The sequence below is a fragment of the Ptiloglossa arizonensis genome, chromosome 6 (assembly GCF_051014685.1).
Source record: "Ptiloglossa arizonensis isolate GNS036 chromosome 6, iyPtiAriz1_principal, whole genome shotgun sequence".
In the NCBI taxonomy this organism is placed as follows: domain Eukaryota; kingdom Metazoa; phylum Arthropoda; class Insecta; order Hymenoptera; family Colletidae; genus Ptiloglossa; species Ptiloglossa arizonensis.
In genome coordinates, this window is record NC_135053.1 from 21,897,000 (window position 1) to 21,923,061 (window position 26,062).

Below are 26,062 nucleotides of genomic sequence, written 5' to 3' on the forward strand. Positions count from 1 at the left end.
GGCGGTTTATCTCGTCGAAGCACCCGCGGAATATTATTTCTGATGTAATTCTCGCTCGTCGGGTTTCTTCCTGTCCGTGCACCCTCTCTCGCTACCCAAACCCCTTTCTCGACGTTACAATTCTCCCCCGACGCGCGGGGGTAGGTGGTTCTCCATGCTTTGGCTTCCCTTCAGCGACCGCAGCGCCGAGCCGAGCCGAGCCGAGCCAGACTCCTCCTATCCCCGTTTCATTAATTTTATCTGCACGTTTTACGAGCGGCATCCGCAGCCCGAAACAAATTAATTGCGTCACGCCACTCGAATTAATTGGCGAGCTCGCGAGTCTAACCCGTCCGTCTGCCGCTGTCTCAGTCGCTCTCGTTCGTTCCTCTTCTCGATGTGTTTCTCCGTGCTCGTAGAAAAGGAGCAATGTTCGACCGAACTCGGATCCGATGAACGGTTCCTCGACAGGGAACTGAGAAGAGGAAAGAAAGAAAAGGGGTAACGAAAGGAAAGAGTTTCTTCTCTCGTACGAAACGAGGACCACTGCGAGTACTCGCCGCGTTCTCTGTACACAATTCTAAACTGCGTACCGGGATACTCGGTTCTTTTCGAGGAGGATACGGTACGCGTTTGCCACGAGGTTCGCCGCGGAGAACTCTTTGAAATTTACTTTCTCTCTTTCTTTATCTCTTTCTCTTTCTCTTTCTCTCTCTCTTCGTTGGTTTGATACGCGTGGGGGGAAAAATAAAACGAGTCTGGACGGTACGAAAGCCCGCGAGAATTTGAAATCGCGAAACGCGGGAAACCACCCCAAAGAATCTCTCTTTCTTTCTCTCTCATTCTTTCTTCGTTGGTTCGATACGCGCGGGGAAAAATAAAACGCGTCTGGACGGTTCGAAAGCCCGCGAGAATTTGAAATCGCGAAACGCGGGAAACCACCGCCAAAGAATCTCTCTCTCTTTCTCTCTTTCCCTCTCTTTATTGGTTCGATACGCGCGGGGAAAAAAAACGTGTCTGGACGGTACGAAAGCGCGCGAGAATTTGAAATCACGAAACGCGGGAAACCACGATCAAAAAATCTCTCTCTCTCTCTCTGTATTTCTCTCTTCATCGGTTCGATACGCGCAGGGGAAAAAAAATAACGCATCTGGACGGTACGGAGGTGCGCAAGAATTCAAAATCATGAAACATGCAAAACCACCGCCAAAGAATCTCTCTTTCTCTTTCTCTTCATCGGTTCGATACGTGTGGGGGAAAAAATAACGCATCTGGACGGTATGGAGGCGCGCGAGAATTTGAAATTGCGAAACATGCGAAATCACCGCCAAAGAATCTCTCTTTCTCTTTCTCTTTATCGGTTCGATACGCGCAGGGAAAAAAAATAATGCATCTAGACGGTATAAAGGCGCACGAGAATTCGAAATCGCGAAACGCGGGAAACCACGATCAAACAATCTCTCTCTCTCTCTCTCTCTCTTTCTGTCTTTCTCTTTATCGGTTCGATACGCGCGGGGGAAAAAAATAACACATCTTGATGGTACAAAGGCGCGCGAGAATTCGAAATCACAAAACGCGGGAAACCACGATCAAAATCTCTCTCTCTCTCTCTCTGTGTCTTTCTCTTCATCGGTTCGATACGCGCGGGAAAAAAAATAATGCATCTGGATGGTACAAAAGCGCGCGAGAATTCGAAATCGCGAAACGTGGGAAACCACGACCAAAGAGTCTCTTTCTCTCTCTATCTTCATCGAGGAGTTCCCAACCCTGTGAGAACAAGTCGACGAGGAACTTCGGAGAATTAACTCGGTTGTCCTCGTTCCTCGAATTTTTCCCCGGCCTTTTGACGGCAAACCTTGACTCGCTCGACCGCGAAATAAGACAACTTGGCAAACGAGAGGTTTAACCTCGTTATCGGTATTCGCGCGCGTCCCCGTTCGCGGAGCTCGTGTATCGCGCGTCTATTTCGAGCTTGTACGCCGTGCCCGATGAATTAGTCGCTGTTGTTTCACGGGTTAGCGTTTATCCGGAACGCCCTGTGAACGCGCGGAGGATATATTAGATTGTTCGGAGAGTCGTTTCCTTTTCCAAAATGAAGAATAGATAATTTAATGAAATGTTCGTCCGCTCTGAAAAAAATCGTGTTTCATTGTCACCGAAATAAACGAAACTTTCGAAATAAACGAAATCGATTGTACTTTCCGAACAACCCAATAATTTGGGGTTGGAGAGTAACATTCACAGGGAGATGGATTTATTTCAACATATTTTGGAATAAATATGCACTGTAGTTTCATATATATATATATAGAGATTTATCAACGTAAAAAAATACGTCGAGTTGTTTCTCCTCGCGCACATACCTCCTCGCGATGATCGTCAAACGTCACTCAGGTACGATCGATTCCACCTGCGCGAATTATCGAGCACGTCGGATTATCGGATGCCGGATTATCGAAATTGTACCGTACGATGTTGTTCACCGATCGATACCGGTTAAAGGTTTTATCATCGGGATTCCATTCCGCCGATATTTAACTGGCACACGGTACACGGGGCGAACGAAAGGACGAAAACGGTCGATTGGTTGAAAAAAAAGAAAAAAGAAAAAAAACATCGTACCCTACCCCGTAACGCGTCCGGTTCGCGGACTATCGAGTACATGAATTTCACTCGGAAACTTTCGTTAAATCGCACGCACGGTTAACCGGCACGTAGGGATCGCGATTCGAATTCAATCGACGAAAACGCAGAGTCCCGTCGCGGAACGAAACCCGCGGGAGGTTAATTTCCATCGTTATCGGGTGTGCGCGAGCGCGAGGTTACCGGCCCTTAAAAACGTTCTTCTAATGGGGGACATTGCGGCTCGGTCCCCGTGTACCGCTGCCGGGACAATAACTGGCTATGACCTCGGTCTACATCTGGATTTACATGTAAACGCGCGTGAATCGCTGAAATTACCTCGCAACTATCAACCGAAGCCGCCGTCCAACGTTGCGGTCCCCCTTCGGCCAAGTAAATTGGTAACTAAGTGGCAGGGTAATATCGGTAACAGTTCGCCGCTGGGACGTTGTTGCTGTTTGCGCTGTTGGCGTTGCGTACGCGAGCGGACGTTTCAAGCGAGCGAGAGACAGAGAGAGAGAGAGAGAGAGAGAGAGAGAGAGAGAGAGAGAGAGAGAGAGAGAGAGAGAGAGAGAGAGAGAACGAACCAGAGAGCGAGAGAAACCGAGATAGTAGGTTGTTCGACGTGTTTTGTCGTTCGATAAAACTTATCGGACGGTACTGTTCAATTTAGTACTGTTCAATGTAGTACACTTCAGTAAGTACTGTTCGATAAGTAGTGTCCAATGTGGTACTGTTCAATAAGTAGTGTCCAATGTAGTACTGTTCAATATAGTACTCTTCAATGTAGTACTGTTCAATGTAGTACTCTTCAATATAGTACTGTTTAATGTAGTAGTGTTGAATGTAGTACTGTTTAATATAGTACTCTTCAATGTAGTACTGTTCAATGTAGTACTGTTCAATGTAGTACTGCTCAATGTAGTACTGTACAATGTAGTACTGTTCAATGTAGTACTCTTCAATGTAGTACTGTTCAATGTAGTACTCTTCAATATAGTACTGTTTAATGTAGTAGTGTTGAATGTAGTACTGTTTAATATAGTACTCTTCAATGTAGTACTGTTCAATGTAGTACTGTTCAATGTAGTACTGCTCAATGTAGTACTGTACAATGTAGTACTGTTCAATGTAGTACACTTCAATGTAGTATTCTTCAATATACTACTGTTCAATGTAGTACACTTCAATAAGTACTGTTCAATATAGTACTCTTCAATATAGTACTGTTCAATGTAGTATTCTTCAATGTAGCACTGTTCAATGTAGTACTCTTCAATATAGTACTGTTCAATATAGTACTCTTCAATGTAGCACTGTTCAATGTAGTACTCTTTAATATAGTACTGTTCAATATAGTACTCTTCAATATGGTACTGTTCAATGTAGTACACTTCAATAAGTACTGTTCAATGTAGTACTCTTCAATATAGTACTGTTCAGTATAGTAGTGTTCAATGTAGTATTCTTCAATGTAGCACTGTTCAATGTACTACTGTTTAATATAGTACTGTTCAATGTAGTACTCTTCAATATTGTACTATTCAATGTAGAACTCTTCAATAAGTACTGTTTAGTAAGTACTGTTCAATATAGTACTGTTCAATAAGTTTTATCGAATGATTGAACAACTTATTACATGGGTGTTACATGAATTTTTGAACAACTAATTACATGGGTGTTACAAGAATGATTGAACAACTTATTACATGGGTGTTACATGAATTTTTGAACAACTTATTATATGGGTGTTACATGAATTTTTGAACAACTTATTACATGGGTGTTACATGAATTTTTGAACAAATAATTACATGGGTGTTCGAAGAGAGAATAACGATCGTTGGTAAGACTCTTCTTCGTTGCATCGTTCCGACTTCCGGTTGCAGCTCCACGCCACTTATCGGGAATGCGCAGTAGATCCGCGTTGAATTATCTTCGAATTTTTAATATTCTTCCATTGTTGAATTGGCCCGTTCTCGATTAGTACGCGAGTTGTTTTTTTTCTTCTTTTTTTAACCAAGCGAACAACGCGAGAGAGGGGTGAATTTAATTCGTCTTATCGCGCGAGTTCGCCAATATTTGCAGTTCGTTTTCATTGGCTGCATTCGGGAGGTTGATCCGCGAAGTCTTCGTATCTTTTTATGGCTGAGTTACTCCGGTTTATTTTTTTATTTTGTTGTGTACCCTTGTAGGATGTTAGCGAATGTTGTGCGCATGTGTGAGTGCAGTTGTTGGAATTTTCTCGACGTCACTTGTGTGGCCAATCATTACGGTTAACAATATTGCACCCATTTCTCATTAGGTTTACTTTTATCGTAGTAATCATTGCAAATACCAGACAATAATATTCTTTATCTTCCTTCTCTTTCCCTTTTGAATTTTTATATATTTTTGTTTCTTTTTTAATCTTTTATTTTTTAGAGCAATTCTACTTCTAGTTGAAACCTAACCAATTCTAACTTCAATTCTGTACATAGATTTGTCTCTTCATTTTCTTTTTTCTGCACATTAGTATCTTCTTCTTCAACTTTTACTCCTCTTAAATAAAACTTGTAACGTTACGATCAGCCTTGACCGCATTTCTGAACTTTAATTAAATATCTTCATTAACGAATGCCAAGCAACGATCACTATTTCCCCAAGAAACATCAAACCGAAGTAATAAAGCCAAGAAGCAGAAAAATGTTCGCTAAAAGAACCTTTGCCTTACATTAATTTTCAAATACCAAGAAAAGTTAACTTTCGACTACCCCAGAGCTATTTTCCCCGTTACACAAATATCTATTTCGCCTCTAATAATAAACTACATTCGAAATGTCGCTTTACACCGTGCCCCTGTAAACATTAATCAACGTTTATCAAATACTTCGAGATATCTACCCCTTTCTATCCAAAGACGAAGAAGCATCAAGAACCTCTAAGAATCGAGATCGAGACCCGTGATTAGTTTCGCGGATTTATTTCGAAAGGTCTCGCTTGAACCGTGTCGGTGCATAATTAACGGGGTGGGAGCGTGCCCTGTTAACGAGGTCGAGAGCGTCGGTAACGTAGGTCGCGTGTCCCGCGTACGCGAGTCAACGCGAAATATAGAAAGGGCCAGTATACGACGAGGGGCCAGCTCGCGGCCGAATTAAGCGATCCTGACCGCGACTAAATGTTCCATAGTGCAGTTGCACCGGTCCCGCGCAAACGGGGACCACAATGGGCCGTGATAAAGCGTTGAGAATAGTTGCTCGACCGATTGGGGACACCGGCGAGGGACCGTGCGGCTCGAGCATACGAATATCCACATCGAGGGGGGTTGGTCGGTGGTAGGGGTCGGTGGTGGGGGTGGTGTCGTCCCTCCGGCCTCGACTTCCTCTCCGCTATCTCTATTTACACGGTACGTGTGTGGCCTGCGACGCGAGCCGTCCTCTCGCGTGTTCCTCGTCTACTCCGCGCGGGCCGACGCTCCTCACGGTCGTTTTCTTCGACGTCGCGACGCGTTCCACTTTCGTCGCTAGCTCTCGTACCACCTACCCTCTGTGTTCCTTCTCCCTTCTCGTTCTCCTACCCCCGGTGTCTACCACGACCGTGAACGCCGCTTCCACGGCAGGATATCGCCAAGTAAGTTCCCGCTCGTTCGAGCAGGGTCTCAATCCAATAACCATTTAAGAGCCTTACACTCGTACCTTGCACGCCGAGGAAGCCGCTTTTACACCGCACACCAACCTCTACCTCTTCTCTATCTCTCTCTTTCTCTATGACCACCGTTTCTCGCCCCTCACCGCGGTCTCTCGCTCCTCTTTATTCCCTTTGCATCCCTCTGGACACGTCAGTGGATGGTAATGGTGTTAGCCAGGCCGTGTAAACGCACTTAAGCGTCTCCGAACGAGAGGACGTCGCGCCTCGGATTAAAAAGCATTTGTTTCCGTATCGGTTACGCGATTAGCGTCCTCGGACTCGGTTTTTACCATATTCGACCCGGAGACGTTCGTTGCTTGAACTTTTAAGCGATTCATTACCCCCCGATATCGTTCCCGTTTCTTCTTCTTCTTCTTCTTCTTCTTCTTCTTCTTTGCCTTCTGTCTAGGTGGATATTGGTTTTCTCCGCGCGGACCGGCTGCGGGAGTTAAGAACGAACGAACGAACGACGTTCGTTAACGTCGTGTCCGTAACAGCTGTAATATCCGGCCGAGGCGTAATCTGCCCCCGAAAACTTTTACGAAATTATGTCGCCGAACTTAATATCGTCCGGTTCGTCCAACCTTACGGATTCGAAGACCGTGGTCCTCTATACTGGCAGCAGCCCGTGGAAGCCGGGGTGTTATTCTAAAATTTGCTTCTCGACGGACGCGAGAACGTTATTAATATTCATGCGGGGCCACTCGGCCATTTTCTTTCCCTCGTTAACTTCCGAACGCGTCCACCAACGACAATGGGTTAAGTAGCGCGTGTAAACGCACTTAAGGCCGGGAGGAGATATAAACTACCCGGTCGAAATTAAAAATCATCGCCGTTAACGAGGTGTCGCGAACACCGGTCACGCGAATGTTTCCCGGTTCTTTGTTCCAACGGTCACTTCCGGCGGGGCGAGAAAATGGCCGACCGAGGAGCCTTGTTGATATTTCGGATATCGAAATGTGTGGATACTGCGAGACGGTTTGAGATGTCTTAACATTTTCAATTTTTGTAGGTCGTTATTGTTAAAGTTAAATAAATGAATAAGTTTGTATAATTGTATGTAAATATAATTTATAATTGTATGTAAATATAATTTACTAGTATAATTGTATAATTGTATAGATGTAATTTATTCTGCTGTTGTTTGGATAATAGTGAATTAAATTCATTTGTATGAATTATATAATTATCACTATAATTATATAGATAATTATAATGATTAAATATTATTTATCGCAATAAATGATTCATATATTAATAAAGAGAGTTTAACGATTGTCTCTTGTGTTATTATGTAGAGAATTATAACACATTCTTCTTATAGAACAATTATTATTTATCGCAATAAATGATTTGTATTTTAATAAAGAGAGTTGAACAATAAAAACTTGATAGTAATGCACGTGTTACACGGGAAACGTAGACGTTTTGCATCCGTTGAAGATCACGTGCTGTTAAGAATTTATAAAAGTCGATCGTAACGAAACCGAGTTTACCAGGGTGTCCCAATAGTCACCGGTCGATTTGAATTTCCCGCTGCTTTCGAAACGTCGAACCGACTAACCCGAAACTTGACATACGTCGTGTAGACAGATGGGAGATTAATCGTGGAAAAGTACACGGTGAGAGAACGCGCGAAAATTATTCAAGCGCATTGCGAAAAATCGCGATCTCCAACGCTAACAATTCGGGAACTTTGTAATCGTTTCTCTCGAAATTACCTGTCAGCAAAGAGCACTGTGTATAAACAAAATTGCCCTTTATAAACAAAAGGGCTCGGAAAATCCACGACAGGTTGAACACGTGTAAAAAAAAAGTGAATCTAAACGTTTGTAAAAAATTAAATAATCAACATACGAAAAAAGAACAAACGTAGGCTACATTGTAGAAGCGCGCGACACTGTTAAACGTTTGTCAAAAATTAAATAATCAACATACCTGCAAACGAAATAAGACATTATATATAAACAATTCAACCCATTTTCCACCAAGAACCTGCAGACGAAATAAGACATTATATAAAAAACAATTCGACCCATTTTCCACCAAGAACCTGCAGACGAAATAAGACATTATATAAAAAACAATTCGACCCATTTTCCACCAAGAACCTGCAGACGAAATAAGACATTATATATATATTTCCATTTGCAAAGAAACGCACCTTGTCCCTTTAAACGTCTACCTTGTCCTCTCACACCAGTTTCCTCCTGTTTCTGTTCCCATTTTCGCGCATCGTGTTCACGGTCCGCCCATATGGACAGAACCAGGAACAACGACGTCGAAGGGGGGTTGGGGAGGTTTAAGAGACATTTATTTCAATATCAACGACGCGTCTCGATCGTCCCAACCCCCGATTTACCGATACGAGTTTAATTTCCGCGAGGCTCGTGATTTGTTGCGATACATCGAACGCGAAGTCACGCGCGTCTCCGCAGTTATTTATTATCGGTTTCCTTCTTCCTCTATTTCTTTCTTTTTCTAGTTTTCTGCCCCTCCCCTTTTTTTCTCCGTAATTTTCGGCAGGATACTCGACGATATTGCGCGTAACTCACGTTCCGAGGAAATGGACGACATTCGTAATCCTGTCGTAACGCGAAATATGGTCGTCCCACGGTCGAGAGGTTAGAAATAAAAAATTACCCCGTATTTTAAAGGCGACCGGTACTCGACCACTGGATACGTTTAATCGTTCGCGCGAAGTTGCTTCGTACGGTATCAAAATCGGAGTTTAAGGTCGGAGCGTTGTCTTCAACGCGAGAGAAACTATTTATAAGGCGCGATAAAGACGTTATCGGGACCAAGATTTCTTTTTTACGGTTTCCAGTAGCGGAAATTGCCAACGATCTCGATCGAGAGGATTCTTCTTCTTGTTCTTTTTTTTTCTTCTTTTCTTTCGATTTTCTTCGATTCGTCACCGAGAAAGGATCGTCGAAATTCGTTCTCCAAGGGGAAGAATTCGAACGAGAAATGGTTCCTTCGTTATTGATCATGGAAAAGCTTCGTATTCATCGTACTGTAGTCGCGTGACGCGAAATCGTCCCGATAACCTCCACCGGTAAACACGACGCGAGCGTGAACCTTGGTTTCGAGATATCGGTAATCCGTCTCTTGGTTTAACAATTACCGGGTCGATACTCGGCCGATGCGAGCCATCGGTCGCGCGATTAATTACCCCCCATTGAGAGTCGGAGGTAATTGGATCGCAATGAAAACTCTTATCTCGACACCCGCTTAATCGCGCGACCGATGACCGCTTTTTATCTATCGAAAACATTTCGATGGTCCATTTCGTGGGATGTTTACAAATGCGGCTCGCGTTCGAGATAATGGTTAAATATAAATCGCCGACCGCAGAAATAGCGCGCGGATTTCGATAATGCCCGGTCTCGGATACCGCGTATTTTTGGACATCGTAATCGAAAACCGCCAACCAAATATTCGCGAATATTTCGCTCCGTTGATACGTGTCGTTGAACGTTTATTTATTTTTTCTTTTTTTAAGAACGTCGACAATTTTGGTACGCGTCTTCCGTTCGTTCGACGATCCTTTCGAAACGATTCTCACGAATAACCGAGTCTCTGTTTGTCTTTCAGATCGAGGAGGACGCGTCGCAGAAGGAGAAGGTAATCGCGGAAACGCTTTCCATTTTTCTCTAACTTGCGTTTCTTTTTTCTTTTTTTTTTTTCATTTTCTCGTTTCTCGATAATCGTCACCTGGATTAGAAGAAATTCGAACCGGTAACGCGCCCGTGGAAATTTCCAGCGCACGAGTAAAATCGTTGAGCGCGAGATCCACGGTACCGGGACGAGCCGAGAGTAGAGCGGCGCGTGAGATTCTCCGGGCAAACACGCGGAAGTGGGTGAATTTATATTCGCGGGCATCTCGGGGCTCGCGTCCGTGAGAAGAATATTATTATCCGGTGTCATCTAAATACCGATATCGAAGGGACTTACGGGAAATCCAGCTCACCCGATCGATTCGGTCCCGGCGTGTAGCAAACTGGCTGAATTTTCTTACACGCCGAGAAGAATCGAGGAAGTCTCGCGTCGACGCGCTAACACGGATCCGCTCGCACGCTCGCACGCTCGCGCATGGTCCTCTTCTTCTATTTTTCGCTCTCTTTTCGGATTCGTTGGACGATGTTCCCCGATCTTCTCCGCAAATCCTGCATCCAATTTCAACGAAGCTGACGCCAAGGCCTGTCTCGTTCCCTCCGAGTCGCGATTGGGGATTTCTGACCGAATTCGAACAAATCTTGCCACTGTGCTAACCGTGAAACGAATTTCGGTAGCTGGTCGCGAGATCGATGCGCGAGATCGCGAACAAAATCGACCGAATCGTCGCGAACGATTTCTTTTTCTTTCTTCGATTTTTTTCGTTCTTGTTTATCGGTTCGTTCCACTCCCCTTCTTCACTCAAAAAAATTCAACTCGACTCGTTTGCGTTCGTTTTCTTTCGTCGCGAACGATTTTTCTTCTTTCTTCGATTTTTTTCGTTCTTGTTTATCGGTTTATTCCACTCTCCACTCAAGAAAATTCAACTCTACTCGTTCGCGTTTTGTTTATTTCATCGCGAACGATTTTTCTTTTCTCCGATTTTTTTCGTTCTTGTTTACCGGTTTGTTTCACTCCCCACTCAGGAAAATTCAACTCGACTCGTTCACGTTCGATTCTTTCGTCTTGAACGATTTTTCTTTTCTCCGATTTTTTTCGTCTTTGTTTACCGGTTCGTTCCACTCCCCCTCGCCACTCAAGAAAATTCAACTCCACTCGTTCGCGTATGATTCTTCTGTCGCGAATGATTTTTCTTTTCTCCGATTTTTTTCGTTCTTGTGTACCGATTCGTTCCACTCCCCACTCGGGAAAATTCAACTCGTCTCGTTCGCGTACGTTTCTTTCATCGCGAAGTTTATCACCGACGATAAAAATGTTTCTTCGTGGAGAAGAAGTCGGCAGTAACGATATTCCCGCGCGAAGATATCGGTAATATTAATATTTCTTCGGGAAGGAAACGACGTCGATAATATGGCCGCGCGAAGAAATCGAAGAGAATAAGATCCCGTTGCGCGAAGAGATCGGTGATAATGATATTTTGCTCGCGTGAAAATCGACTGCGACGATATCGCGTCGCGACGCGTGACCGATCGTAACAATGTTTCGGCGATAATAACAAATCGAACGCGACGATACTCGTACGGTTACCGATCCGATAGTTTACAACACTCTCGCGATGAGAGTATTATGGAACAAATTCCAAACTGTTGTCAAGTTCAGATTATAATATATAGTTTATTGTAGTATGCAGGGATCTCGCGTATCCAGTAGTATAGTTTTTGTACATATGAGAATAGAAAGTTCGAAGAAACAAGTATACAGTGATATGCTTTGACATAAACGACGACAGTCTCGTGTGGTCAAGACGACACGACTTGGAACTGTATAGAAAGAAAAACCAAAAGGAAAACTGCCAAATTGTTGACCGCGTGGCAGACGACACTTCCGCACCAATATGGAGACGGTCCTTAAAACTGACATTGACATTTGGCACTCTTACGATCATTGTTGCATTCATTCCAACACAAACTGTCACTTTTTAGTGACCAAACCTAATTGAAACTACGAATTTTTACTTGAAACTATTCCAAACTTAATTCAAACTAAGAACTTTCACTTCAAATTATTCCAAACCGAATTCAAACTAACAACTTTCACTTGAAATTATCCCAAACTTAATTCAAACTAAGAACTTTCACTTGAAATTATTCCAAACTGATATTCAAACTAAGAACTTTCACTTGAAATTATTCCAAACTTAATTCAAACTAAGGTCATTTCCTCGAAATTATTCCAAATGTAATTCAAACTAAGAACTTTCACTTGAAATTATTTCAAACCTAATTCAAATTAAGAACTTTTCCTTGAAATTATACCAAACCTACTTCAAACTGAGATGTTTCATTTGAAATTATTCCAAACGTAATTCAAACTAACAACTTTCACTTGAAATTATTCCAAACCGAATTCAAACTAACAACTTTCACTTGAAATTATCCCAAACTTAATTCAAACTAAGAACTTTCACTTGAAATTATTCCAAACTGATATTCAAACTAAGAACTTTTCCTTGAAATTATTCCAAACCTCATTCAAACTAAAAACTTTCATTTGAAATTATTCCAAACCTCATTCAAACTACAAACTTTCACTTGAAATTATTCCAAACCTAATTCAAACTAAGAACTTTCACTTGAAATTATTTCAAACCTAATTCAAATTAAGAACTTTTCCTTGAAATTATACCAAACCTACTTCAAACTGAGATGTTTCATTTGAAATTATTCCAAACGTAATTCAAACTAACAACTTTCACTTGAAATTATTCCAAACCTAATTCAAACTAACAACTTTCACTTGAAATTATCCCAAACTTAATTCAAACTAAGAACTTTCACTTGAAATTATTCCAAACTGATATTCAAACTACGAACTTTTCCTTGAAATTATTCCAAATCTAATTCAAACTAAGAACTTTCACTGGAAATTATTCCAAACCTAATTCAAACTACAAACTTTTACTTGAAATTATTCCAAACTTAATTCAAACTAAGGTCATTTCCTCGAAATTATTCCAAACGTAATTCAAACTAAGAACTTTCACTTTCAATTATTCCAAACGTAATTCAAACTAACAACTGTCACTTGAAATTATCCCAAACTTAATTCAAACTAAGAACTTTCACTTGAAATTATTCCAAACTGATATTCAAACTAAGAACTTTTCCTTGAAATTATTCCAAACTTCATTCAAACTACAAACATTTACTTGAAATTATTCCAAACCTAATTCAAACTAAGAACTTTCACTTGAAATTATTCCAAACTGAATTCAAACTAAGAACTTCTCCCTGAAATTATTCCAAACCTAATTCAAACAACTGACTTGCTCGGACAATTGAGTAGTACTGTTCGATAAAACTTATTGAAAACTACTTTCTAGTTGAATTATAGAAAACTACTAAACTAGATTGAACAGTACTGTTCGATAAAACATATCGAACAATTAATTACTTACTCACGGTAAGTTTAACAATGTGACGCCTAATCGTTTCCCCGAACACTGTCAAAGAACCCAAACACGAACCGATACGATCGTTCTTCCTCCCCTCCCTTCCTCGAGCAAAATTCGCTCGTTTCGATTCATAGTCTCGTTTCGGTAGAGCCTGCCCGGTGACAGGACATCGAGCAGTTTTCCTCGATGTACGAGCAACGCGCCTTCGTTGACGCGACGTCGCGATGAAATTTAAGCGGCGCTGGTCCGCGATTACTCAGGCCAACGTTACGGTTCGCGCGAAGATTGATTTACGCGTGGCGGTATTTCAACCGGGGAATCGGCGTCGCGTGTTACCACCCCTCCCCTCCCCCTGGTTTTCGGTAATTTTGAAAAACGTTATTCGCGTTCCGACGAGCAACGTTCTCCGCTCTCTACTCGATGTCCACCGGGTCTTTTCACGAGCGAGGATTTATGGTTACCGACGAGAGGGCGGACCGGGTCGCGAAACTGGGTAAACGATAATGAGACACGGTTAACGTGGCACCGAGACCGGTATCGTTTCTCGTAACTCGATCAGTTTTTGCCACGTGCTCGCGAAACAACGCGGTGCACGATCGACAATAATTAACAACCGATCGACGCGTATCTTTAACTGTTAACTTGGAACTTACGTGGTAAGGTGTTCTTATTAACGCCGTGTATCAAGTCGATTTGATTTTATTTCATTTATGAGAGTCACGAGGGTTATCGAAAGAAACAACTGTAACGTTGTTTATTTTATATTTTATTTCTATGGATGGTGTAAAGGTTTCTTACGTAGCGCGAGACAGAACACTCTTTAACGTTGTGTATTAAGTCGATTTGATTTTCTCGAGAGTTACCAAGCTTATCGAAAGAAACAACTATATCGTTCTTTATTTTATATGTTATTTTTCTGGAAGGTATACCGTTTTTTACACAGCACAAGACAGAACACTTGTTAACGTTGTATATTAAGTCGATTTGATTTTCTGGAGAGTCACCAAGCTTATCGAAAGAAACAACTATAACGTTTTTTATTTTATATGTCATTTCTCCGGAAGGTGTACCGTTTTTTACACAGCGTGAGACAGAACACTTGTTAACGCCGTGTATTAAGTCGATTTGATTTTCTCGAGAGCCACCAAGCTTATCGAACGAAACAATTATAACGTTCTTTACCTTATATTTCATTTCTCCAGAAGGTATACCGTTTCTTACGCAGCGCGAGACAGTACACAAGCGCAGAAGAATGCACTGGATGCACTTTTCCCATGTACCCTGAATCTTTTCCACAGCGTGAACGCTTCGAGCTTTATCAGAACCTCTTCGATGCACCTCGTGTATGTTTCTCCCAAGAGACGAATTTTTCTGCGTAAATACCTTCTGAAGTATTTTATTTCCAGTAGATTCGTTCGTTAAATTTCTTTTTCAAATTACTCAATTATCAACAGTGTCCGTCCACTGTATTCTTGGACAATTATCAAAGTGGACGACTAACGATACTCGCGAATCGATCGTCCAACTTTGAAGATTCTTAACAAATAGCAATACGTTTGTTCAAAGTCGGTAGCTCGGCCGATTACATCTCCGTAGACCCGAAAATGGCGTCACGGGAATATTTGCAACTCCGCTGCGGGAATATTTGCAATTTCGTCGCAAGAATATTTGCAACTCCGTCGCGGGAATATTTGCAACTTTTTCGCGGGAATATTTGCAACTTCGTCGCGGAAATATTTGCAATTTTGTCGCGGGAATATTTACAACTTCGTCGCGGGAATATTTGCAACTTCGTCGCAAGAAAATTTGCAACTCCGTCGCGAGAATCTTTGCAACTCCGCTGCGGGAATATTTGCAATTTCGTCGTGAAAATATTTACAACTCCGTCGTGGGAATATTTGCAACTTCTTCGCAAGAATACTTGCAACTTCGCTGCGGGAATATTTGCAACTTCGTCGCGGGAATATTTGCAACTTCGTCGCGGGAATATTTGCAACTTCGTCGCGGGAATATTTGCAACTTCGTCGCGGGAATATTTGCAACTTCGTCACGGGAATATTTGCAACTTCGTCGCAAGAATATTTACAACTTCGTCGCGGGAATATTTGCAACTCCATCGCAGGAATATTTACAACTTCGTCGCGAAAATATTTACAACTTTGTCGCGGGAATATTTACAACTTTGTCGCGGGAATATTTGCAACTTCTTCGCAAGAATACCTGTAACTTCGCCGCGGGAATATTTGCAACTTCGTCGCGGGAATATTTGCAACTTCGTCGCGCAAGTTTCATTCCCCCCCCCCCCCCCCCGCCGTTTTCCACGCGATTAATTTTAACGAACGTTTCCAGCGCGCGAAAAATAAAATTCAGGGCACGGTGAATACAGCTCTGTTGTGACAACGCATCAAAAGAGAGGTACCTCGACGCGAACAATATTTCGACGATAACGGACGTTTAACGATAAATTTATCCACGGACTTGTAACAAATCGTTGGACGGATCGACAAATAAAACGATACGTTTCTGCAGACGGTTTCGTTGAACGTCCCGGCGATATCCGCGCGCGATCCAAATCGCGGATATTACCATCGAGGAGAAAAAGAAACGGCAAACATTGGAAACTCGTCCAACGAGATCCGTAATAAACGGAAATCCTTGATGTTGCTAGGAGGCACCGGCCACGCGTTGTTTTCTCGCCGACGGGATCGTTCGCGCCGGCGATAGACAAATATTTGGTACATTTAACGCGCGTCAATGCACCGTTTTATTTACCAAATGCGTTCGTACTTTTGGAAAATACACCTGGAAAAAACACCGATGCGTCGATCAACGTGGAAACAGAACCCGTTTCCGCCGACTCGGGCTGTGCATCGAACTCGTGACGATTAATCCACTCGAGATTCTTTCGTTCTCGCTGTTAACAATGATTGTAAGAATTTTTGAAAATTTTCTCCGTGAAAGAAAAAAATAGAAGGAAAAAAAAGAAAGAGAGAAAAAACGATTGGAGGGACCTAGAGTTTCACGATGTGGCGATCCTCAAGGGAACGACTATTTCTTCACGTAAACGTACGTAGAGTTCTGACCAGACGCGGTCTCTTCGTAGATTTTTTCACGACGATTGTCGTAAATAAATCTCGATATCGCGACACTGATCCGCCAAGGTGCAGTTCGATATTCGCACAACGACAACACTCGACCGTATTCCCGTTTCCGGATGGGTTTTGAGGAGAGTACCGCGCGAGAGAGACGAGACTTTGCGTCTGTGACGGGACAAATTACAAACTGTCACTTTTCAGTGAAGGATTCGAGTCGTACTCGATGACTGATTCGTCGAAGTAAATTTAGCGAGGATTTCAAAAATCCTTCATCTTATTTTTTTAATAATCTCTCTTCTTAGTTGACAGTAAGTACTTTTCCTCGAAATTATTCCAAACTTAATTCAAACTAAGAAAGTTTCCTTGAAATTATTCCAAACCTAATTCAAACTACAAATTTTCACTTGAAATTATTCCAAACCTAATTGAAAGTATAAACATTTTTTTTGAAATTATTCCAAACTTAATTCAAACTAAGAACTTTTACTTGAAATGATTCCAAACCTAATTCAAACTGAGAACTTTTACTTGAAATTATTCCAAACTTAATTCAAACTAAGAACGTTCCCTTGAAATTATTCCAAACTTAATTCAAACTAAGAACTTTTCCTTGAAATAATTTCAAACTTAATTCAAACTAAGAACTTTTACTTCAAATTATTCCAAACTTAATTTAAACCAAGAATTTTCACTTGAAATGATTCCAAACTTAATTCAAACTAAGAACTTTTACTTCAAATTCTTCCAAACCTAATTCAAACTAAGAACTTTTACTTCAAATTATTCCAAACCTAATTCAAACTAAGAACTTTTACTTCAAATTCTTCCAAACCTAATTCAAACTAAGAACTTTTACTTCAAATTATTCCAAACCTAATTCAAACTAAGAAAGTTTCCTTGAAATTATTCCAAACCTAATTCAAACTAAGAACTTTCATTTGAAAGTATTCCAAACGTAATTCAAACTGAGAACTTTCACTTCAAATTATTCCAAACTTAATTCAAACTTGAGAACTTTTCCTTGAAATTATTTCAAACTTAATTCAAAGTATGAACTTTCATTTGAAAGTATTCCAAACGTAATTCAAACTAAGAACTTTCACTTGCAATTATACCAAACCTAATCCAAACAAAGAACTTTACTTGAAAATAATTCATACTTGAGAAATAATGCGTTTGAAACGGACAGTGTAACAACATGGCGACCGATTGACTTCAGAATATAGACTGCTTTATTCGCGAGTTTGGTAGGTTTATATACATATTACAATCTTAAAGAACAGTACAAGCCGATAAGTTTCACACGGTTGGTTTTCGGGCAAACTCTTCTCGGTAAAACATTCGTCAAATTCGAGCTTGAGGATCAGGATACACTACTGTTCCAAGTGGTCCGAGGTGACGAAGCCATTCCTAGAAATTAAATACCAGGAAATTCGGAACGACTTATTCAACGCGGTGTTCTACGGAAGTAAAAGGTACGCAATTTCGTCTCCATGAGAATTAGCCAAGCATAGATACTCGTCACGGTGCAGTTTCAACGTCGAGAAACACATACTTTCGTTGCACGACTACAGCTACCCCCCTTTCAAATCGTCGACGCGCAATAACGAAATATTTATCGTCGGATGCGTTAGTCCCGGGCAAAGTAAATAATATTCGGGGGGGTCAGAACGCGAGCGAGCTGGTTGGCCCCCGCGCGACGCCATCACCGCGGCCAAAGCACCGGAATTATCGGTGTATCGCGGCGCTGGGGTGGCGGCGGCGTTTCCGGCGCGAGTGCTCGAGCGAAAAAGAGAGGGACTCGCAACAAATCACTCGATATCTTGGAAGCCACGCGCCTCCTAAGAGAGAGAAAGAAAGATAGAGAAAAGAGAGACGCACACGTAACGGAGCGGAGAACGCCGCGACGAACGAGTACCGAACCCTCCAGCGAAACGAGAGACGCAAGAACTTTTCTTATTTACGACCGAGCTTATTTCCTCGGGCTACTGCATATGGATATCGCCGGAGCGAGCTTGCGGCACGCGGATGCACACCGCACGGAACTTTAACGGTGACTCGAACCACCACTTTCCGCCCCGATGACCGATTCCGTACCCGCTCCGTTCGAGGGACACTTCTGGATCGCGAGCGACCACCTTGCGACCACGATGACACCTAATGGACGATACTCGCGAGAAGAACCGCGAGACGCGGTTTCTTTTCTGAATTTTCTTCGTTAGTGCCTCGACGAGTCACCTCTCTGTGGCGGCGCTACCCACGCTTGCCACCAGAGGGAAACTCACCACCAACCGTTTCCCACAAGTTCCCGTACCTGCTCCGATCGGTATATATACGATCTCTTACCGATCTTCCAATGTCCCGGCGTATAAGGCCAAAGTGGTGACCCCGTTTAGTAACACGCAACCTTCTGGACAACAGCACAGTAGCAGTAGAGGTGCAGCACAAGACGATGGAAGGAACGCAACGTAAAGGCCGATTTTCGTTAATCCCCCTCTCCTAGGGTTGACTCCTCGACCTGCCGCGACGACACGCACGCTATACTCCCGGCTAACCATCAGGATCAACCCCAGGAGGACAGCAGGCAGCTTTAGTCGGCATTATTCACCGACCACACGGATGCGTTTCATAAATACCGGTACGCTCACGCATCAACGTCGGACAACAAGCACAAACGCGGCTTGAGCATACAAGGCTCGCCACGTGTATTCCGTAATCGACAGCAGCTGGGCCTTACTACGAAACAGAAGCATTTCCTCTCGTCCACTACTCTAGATATAACCTCATCCTGTGCCTGTTGTGCCACCGAACAACGGAACAAATACCTACGCCACTGGGACATCAGGACGGAACTTGAAAGTATCGTTTACCACTGGCAAGGGGGTTATGTGACGGCGCTACCCACGCTTGCCACCAGAGGGAAACTCACCACCAACCGTTTCCCGCAAGTTACCGTACCTGCTCCGATCGGTATATATACGATCTCTTACCGATCTTCCAATGTCCCGGCGTATAAGGCAGGGCCTGCTAGGATGCCTTACTGACGAGTCCACTAGCAGGCCCGGAATGAAACGCTTCTCCCCACTCCTTATTCCTTTCTCGCATACATCTTCAAATTTAGAGCCGCCAAAAGTCTAACAAGAGCGTGTACGGGAAAACTCGAAAATTATTTGGGATATTGGGCTGGAAAAAAATACACATATTCTTCGTGATATGGACTAAGATACTTTATTATTATTACGGTGTCCAATCGGCTTAATTATCAATAATTAATTGACATCGAGTCATACTTTCGACTAGTTTCGTTGTATCATTTTGGGAGAAAGATCTCCATATTAGTCGAATTTGTCGGAACAGCTGCTCAACTGTGTAGATTTTCTTTCTTCTAAGCTTGAATTTTATAATAGCCTAGAATATTTTGCGATTGGATTTGTATCTGGCGATTGTGAATATATGATATATTAAATACATAATGTGTAACTCTCGAAATATGTAATGGCCTGACCTAGAATAGGTGGTAACTGAGTATTTTTGTACAAAGCATCTTAGAGGAATGGTCAAGGTAACAAAGGGTTATCCTGATATCTTGATAGGATTCCCAGCTAACAATTCATAGGAAAAAGTTTTGCTGTACACGCTCTTGTTAGACAGATTGTAAATCGACTCGACGAACGTAATTACGAGTGAATTGGCGGGTAGTGTCGCGAACGAAGGGAATGAAGTTGTAAGATGGTGACTAGTAGAAGTACCACGATAAGATGCAAGGATTAAACTAAAACTACTGGAGTACCTCCCAGTACTTGGAGTACTCGACACCAGAGGGAAACCGAATCGTTTCTCACAAGTTACCGGTACCAGTGCCGATCGGTATATATACGATGTTCTAATGTTATAGTGTAGAAGGCAAGGCCTGTTAGCAGCCTGGAATGGAACGTTATTATCTTCCTTCCTTTTCTTAATTTTCACCCACTTGATTCTCTATCGCACCCTTTAGAATCCGCCACAATGTTAAAAAATACACCTTCAAGGAGGGGAGGAACAACGAAAGAAAGGAGAATGAAAATTTACTTCGAGTTTGTAGACTGTTAACGAGGTACATGCAAAAGAGAGAGAGCCTGGGAGGTACAAGCGACCGACACGAAGGGTCGCATAGGGCAATGAGGGACCAGAGTCGATGGGACTTGGTGTAGTAGAGTTTTCCCAGGCGATAATGACACACAACCCGGGCCCAATCGTCTGGTTTACATTTCACATCCAGGTTTTAGGTCACGTAAGCCCCCAAAACCTTGATTACAGGAGAGGCCATTTTGAATAGAGAGAGTGTAAAGCTGCATGGCCAGCACTGTTGCAATAATGTGGCTAAACCGTTGTTTACCTTTAGTTTTTCAGTTTCTCCACTGACATTGAAAACTTCTCTACCAAAGTATCAGTAGCAACTCACCTAAGTTAACTTTGCTAAGTAGACCATGAACCGGAGCATTTCTTGTAAGACTTTCTATGGAACCAGTATTAATAACCAGTATTAAATATACATTATCACCGCAATTAGTGCATTATCGTCTTTCCATCGGAGAATTTGGTCCTTCGAGGAACACTATTACCTACACCAACGATGCAAATACATGCAAAACTCGACAGATCTCAACGATCAACCACGAGGAACAACAACGTAGTAAATACATCCTAGCTCGCGTTTCGTTATCGATAAATCGTTACTATCGAGAAGAAGTCGATGTTCTCGTCAACTCGCGACCTCTTCAAGCGACGAGAACGTTTCGATGACCCCCAAACCGACGACGTGTCTTCGTAAATTAGCATAAATCGAGAAAGAAAGGGCAACCGAAGCGTTGGTGTTCACCTAACTCGTTGAGCAGCGGCGGCAGCTCACCCTTCAAAATTCTTCGTCCACAATTTGCGGCGGTCTCGAGGAATTTTAACGCGGCATCGCCCGCTGCTTAAGACACCGTTAAACCACCTCGCAGTACACTTATTTTTACGACTATAAGACTTCCCTCGTAGCCGTGAAAAGTTCGCGCAGTGTTCGTCCGAGAAGTCGTCCAATAAAGCTGAGCTTCGTGCTTTAAGGCCGTTTCCACGCGCTCGCGCGCCTCGAACACGCCGACAGGAATTGTGTTTAAGAAAATTACCCGGCCCCCGGAAGAAAGATGGAACGACGGGCTTCCCCTCGGCAACGAGATCCTGTTCGTGGAATAGAAAGTACGGAGGAGAAGGAAGAAAGAGAAAAAAACGAGACAAAAAAAAATAAATAAATAAACACCGCTACGAAATCGAGTCCCGCTTCGATTGATCCGACAAATACGGTCGATTCGTCGTTGAACTCGCTTCGAAATTCGAGAAGATGGATTCCATTGCGGCGTGTACCGTATTCGAAGCGATACAGCGTTCTTACAACGAAAATTGCCGTGGTTGGTTCAAGTTATTCGGTCTCGTGCCGCCCGATCTTACGGGGCCTCGGTGAATTGAATCTAAATCATAGCGTCGGATGGCTGAAACTGCACGAACAGAGCTACCGCGGAAGGTATCAATTGAAAACAAACGTGCACGGTGGTATTCCATAGTTCCGGAGCCTAAACGTTCTCTCGTTTCGCTTTCGATACGAGGCGTTCGATCGAAGCGAATCGAACGAGTGCACACGGTGAACCGAAACTCGAACTGGTCCTCCGATGCGATCTCGTGGTTCGCGTTTCACCAATTTCGAGCAATCTTTCAACGACGAGAAACACAAATGGTTTTCCACGAATGTAGTACTGTTCAATAAGTACTGTTCAATGTTGTACTGTTTAATGTAGTACTCTTCAATGTAGTACTGTTTAATGTAGTACTCTTTAATATAGTACTGTTCAATGTAGTACTCTTCAATATAGTACTGTTCAATGTAGTACACTTCAATAAGTACTGTTCAATGTAGTACACTTCAATAAGTACTGTTCAATGCAGTACTGTTTAATGTAGTACTCTTCAATATAGTACTGTTCAATGTAGTACTCTTTAATATAGTACTGTTCAATGTAGTACTCTTCAATATAGTACTGTTCAATGTAGTACACTTCAATAAGTACTGTTCAATGTAGTACACTTCAATAAGTACTGTTCAATGCAGTACTGTTTAATGTAGTACTCTTTAATATAGTACTGTTCAATGTAGTACTCTTCAATATAGTACTGTTCAATGTAGTACACTTCAATAAGTACTGTTCAATATAGTACACTTCAATAAGTAGTGTTCAATGTAGTACACTTCAATAAGTACTGTTCAATGTAGTACACTTCAATAAGTACTGTTTATTGTTGCACTGTTCAATGTAGCACTGTTCAATGTAGTACTGTTCAATAACTACAGTTTAATAAGTACGGTTCAATAAGTACTGTTCAATATAGTACGGTTTAATAAGTACAGTTCTGTAAGTACTGTTTAATAAGTACAGTTCTGTAAGTACTGTTCAATAAGTACAGTTCTGTAAGTACTGTTCAATAAGTACAGTTCTGTAAGTACTGTTCAATAAGTACAGTTCTGTAAGTACTGTTCAATAAGTACAGTTCTGTAACTACTGTTCAATCTAATATTGTTCAATAAGCACTGTAAAATGTAGTACTGTTCAATAAGTACTGTTCAGTGTAGTACTGTTCAATAAGTACTTTTCAATATATACGGTTCAATAAGTACAGTTCAGTAAGTACTGTTCAATGTAGTACTGTTCAATAAGTTTAATCGAACAGTTCTGCTCAAAGTAGTACTGTTCAATAAGTTTCATCGAACAGTACTGCTCAAAGTATAATAGTACTGTTCGATAAGTTTCATCGAACGACAAAGCTTATCGAACAACCTAGTACGTGGACGATCTTAGAAACGATCGTCACATATGGCGACGAGCGAGATAGTATTTCTGATTGTTTACGTGTTTATATGGGAACGAATAGTCCTGACCGTGGTCCGGAGAAAGCGCGAAGCGTTTGGAATAGACGAGCGCAGCCAAGTGTTCCCGAGGCGCGAAAGAAGAACGTTTGAACCAAAATGGTGGAGTGTCCAACCTTGTATCCACGTAATCTTGAAAGAATTTAAAACGATTTTGAAACAAATTTAAAACGATTCCATCTCTCCGCGTACTTTCTCCGCGCGAAAGAAAAAGAGAAGAAAATTTAAAAAAATCGAAACCGTGTTCGCAACAATGACCACAAAGGCCACGGGAAACAAGGATCGGTCGACAGCCGACTCGCGACCCGAGAGACGAGCGCGAAGATTGATAGCGAAATCCGCGCGCGGTCGCTCGCGTAGTGTCTGTTCCGGCGTCGATTCTCCGTCTCGAGTAGGGGTAGCTCTCGAGAAATCGTTCCGTCTAATGGACGGATCCGGTGGTGTATGTAGGAAACCTAGCGCCAGACGGAACACCGCCAAAACTTTTTTTTCCCCCCGTCTCGAATCTCTTGGATCACGCGTGCGGCGTGAATCCGATGTCGACTTTCCGCGAGATGCCGCGAACGCCACGGCACCGCCATAAGTTTCGAGATTTGAGAGATACCGCATCGGGGGCTCCGCTAAATCACCGGCGATCATTCACGAGATTCCGCCGGATAAGAAGCGCGGAACGTATTCCCTCTGCCAACTTCTTTTTTCGCCCTTACGAGCTCTCCGTCTCGTCCCGCCCCTTTGGACCAGGACGAGGGGCGCGCATGGACCGTTCGACAACGGAGAGGCACGTAGACTACGGGAGTCCTCGGGAATTCCATTAACGAAGCGAAAATAAACGGCGCTGGAAGGACCTGGTCCACGTGGAATTAACCTGGAGAGGATTGCCGTACGATTCGGTTGCGAAACATCGAATGACACGTTGTTCGAAGATTACGTTTGGGACACGACTTGGAGTCAATGTGGGTCTAGGGGTTATACGTTGTAGGGAACGTGGGTGGGTCTGTTACCTGTTATTGGGTTATCGTTGCGACGTGACGTATCTTATTCTGAATAAATATTTCCTTCCTTTTGTAGTTTGTACGTCGGTTATATATCCTACAGATTATCTATCGTTGGATGACATCGACCGAACCTTGCCCTTGCGAGTCACTAAAAACCGAGCCTTAGTCCAGGAACGACAGTCGACATCTGCTGAAGCTTGCCCTAGTCCCTATTTTCGCCCACCATGGCCCAAAACGATTCGACAGTATACTGGATTGTTCAATAAGTCTTGTCGTTCGATAAAACTTATTGAACAGTACTACATTGAACAGTATTTATTGAAGAGTACTTATTGAACAATACTTATTGAACAGTACTGATTAAAGAGTACTTATTGAAGAATACTTATTGAACAGTACTTATTGAAGAGTACTTATTGAACAGTACTCATTGAATAGACTTATTGAACAGTACTTATTGAACAGTATTACACTGAGCAATACTTATTGAACAGTACTACACTGAGCAGTACATATTGAACAGTACTACACTGAGCAGTACTTATTGAACAGTACCACTCTGAGTAGTACTTGGATACTTGAACAGTACTACATTGAAGAGTGCTACATTGCACAGTACTTATTGAAGAGTATTTATTATACAGTACTACACTGAGCAGTACTTATTGAACAGTACTACATTGCACAGTACTTATTGAACAGTACTACATTGAACAGTACTACATTGAACAGTACTACATTAAACAGTACTACATTGAACAGCACTACATTGAGCAGTACTCATTGAACAGTACTACATTGAACAGTACTCTTCAATAAGTTTTATCGAAGGACAAAATTTATTGAACAACCTATTATATAGATCCTCGTGCGAATAAAGTCGTAAGTTTAGCCGTCAAATTGAATACACGTTAATTAGTCAAAGTGCAAACGCGAGTACTAGAATCGAAATTAAGAAGAGAAGAGTAGCTCTTCGGGACGAAAGTGCGGACAAATCCGAAAGATCTCGAGAGAGTATATAAATTTGCAGAAAAATATTCACCGTGGGCAGTTTTTTATCTATTTACAAGAATTATCTATTTAATCAATATGTCCGACGGATAACGCGTACCGCCATTGATAATTTAAAAAAACAGTCCACCATCGTCGCACGACTCAGAGACTCGAGATTCGTTTCTTCTCCTTCAATTTTCACACCCCGAATCCAAGTACATCCCACTCGGTGTCTTTCTCTCGAATCCTCCAAAGGGTAGATTTCGTAAAATTTCGTCCCGTAAAATTTGTCCGAGTGACGGTGAATCGAATCGGTGAACACGATCGAACGACGCATAGTCGAGGGTCGCGGGATTTACAACCGCGACGTCCTCCTCCCTCGTGGAATTCGCAAACTCCGTCAAAGAATTTAAGAAATAACCCCCACCCCTCTCTCTTTCTCTCTCTCTCTCTCTCTCTCAATTTTTTGCTACGCGATACAAAAGGAGCTGCCGAGTCAGGAATTCCAAAAGACTTGTATTTTCCGAAAGGTTCGCAGCGCCGGAAGCGCGGAACAGTGGTAGAGAGAGATCGAGGGGCGATACCGTCGGAGTTTTCGGCCAGAGTAGACGCGATGCCGATGCTCGTAGAAGAGGGGGTGGAGTGGGGCAGAGAGTAGGGGCAGGGGGGCGTAGGCGACGCGACGGAGCAACGTCCAGAGTGGGTG

The 26,062-nt window shown here is 42.5% G+C and overlaps 1 long non-coding RNA gene across 1 annotated transcript in view; it reads left to right on the plus strand.

The window, feature by feature from the left end:
* LOC143148518 (uncharacterized) overlaps positions 1 to 26,062 on the plus strand; it is a 325,304-nt gene that overhangs the window by 121,947 nt on the left and 177,295 nt on the right. Inside the window, exon 2 of the long non-coding RNA XR_012992503.1 lies at positions 9,865 to 9,894. This is a non-coding gene — a long non-coding RNA (uncharacterized LOC143148518). The remainder of the gene's footprint in view (positions 1 to 9,864; positions 9,895 to 26,062) is intronic.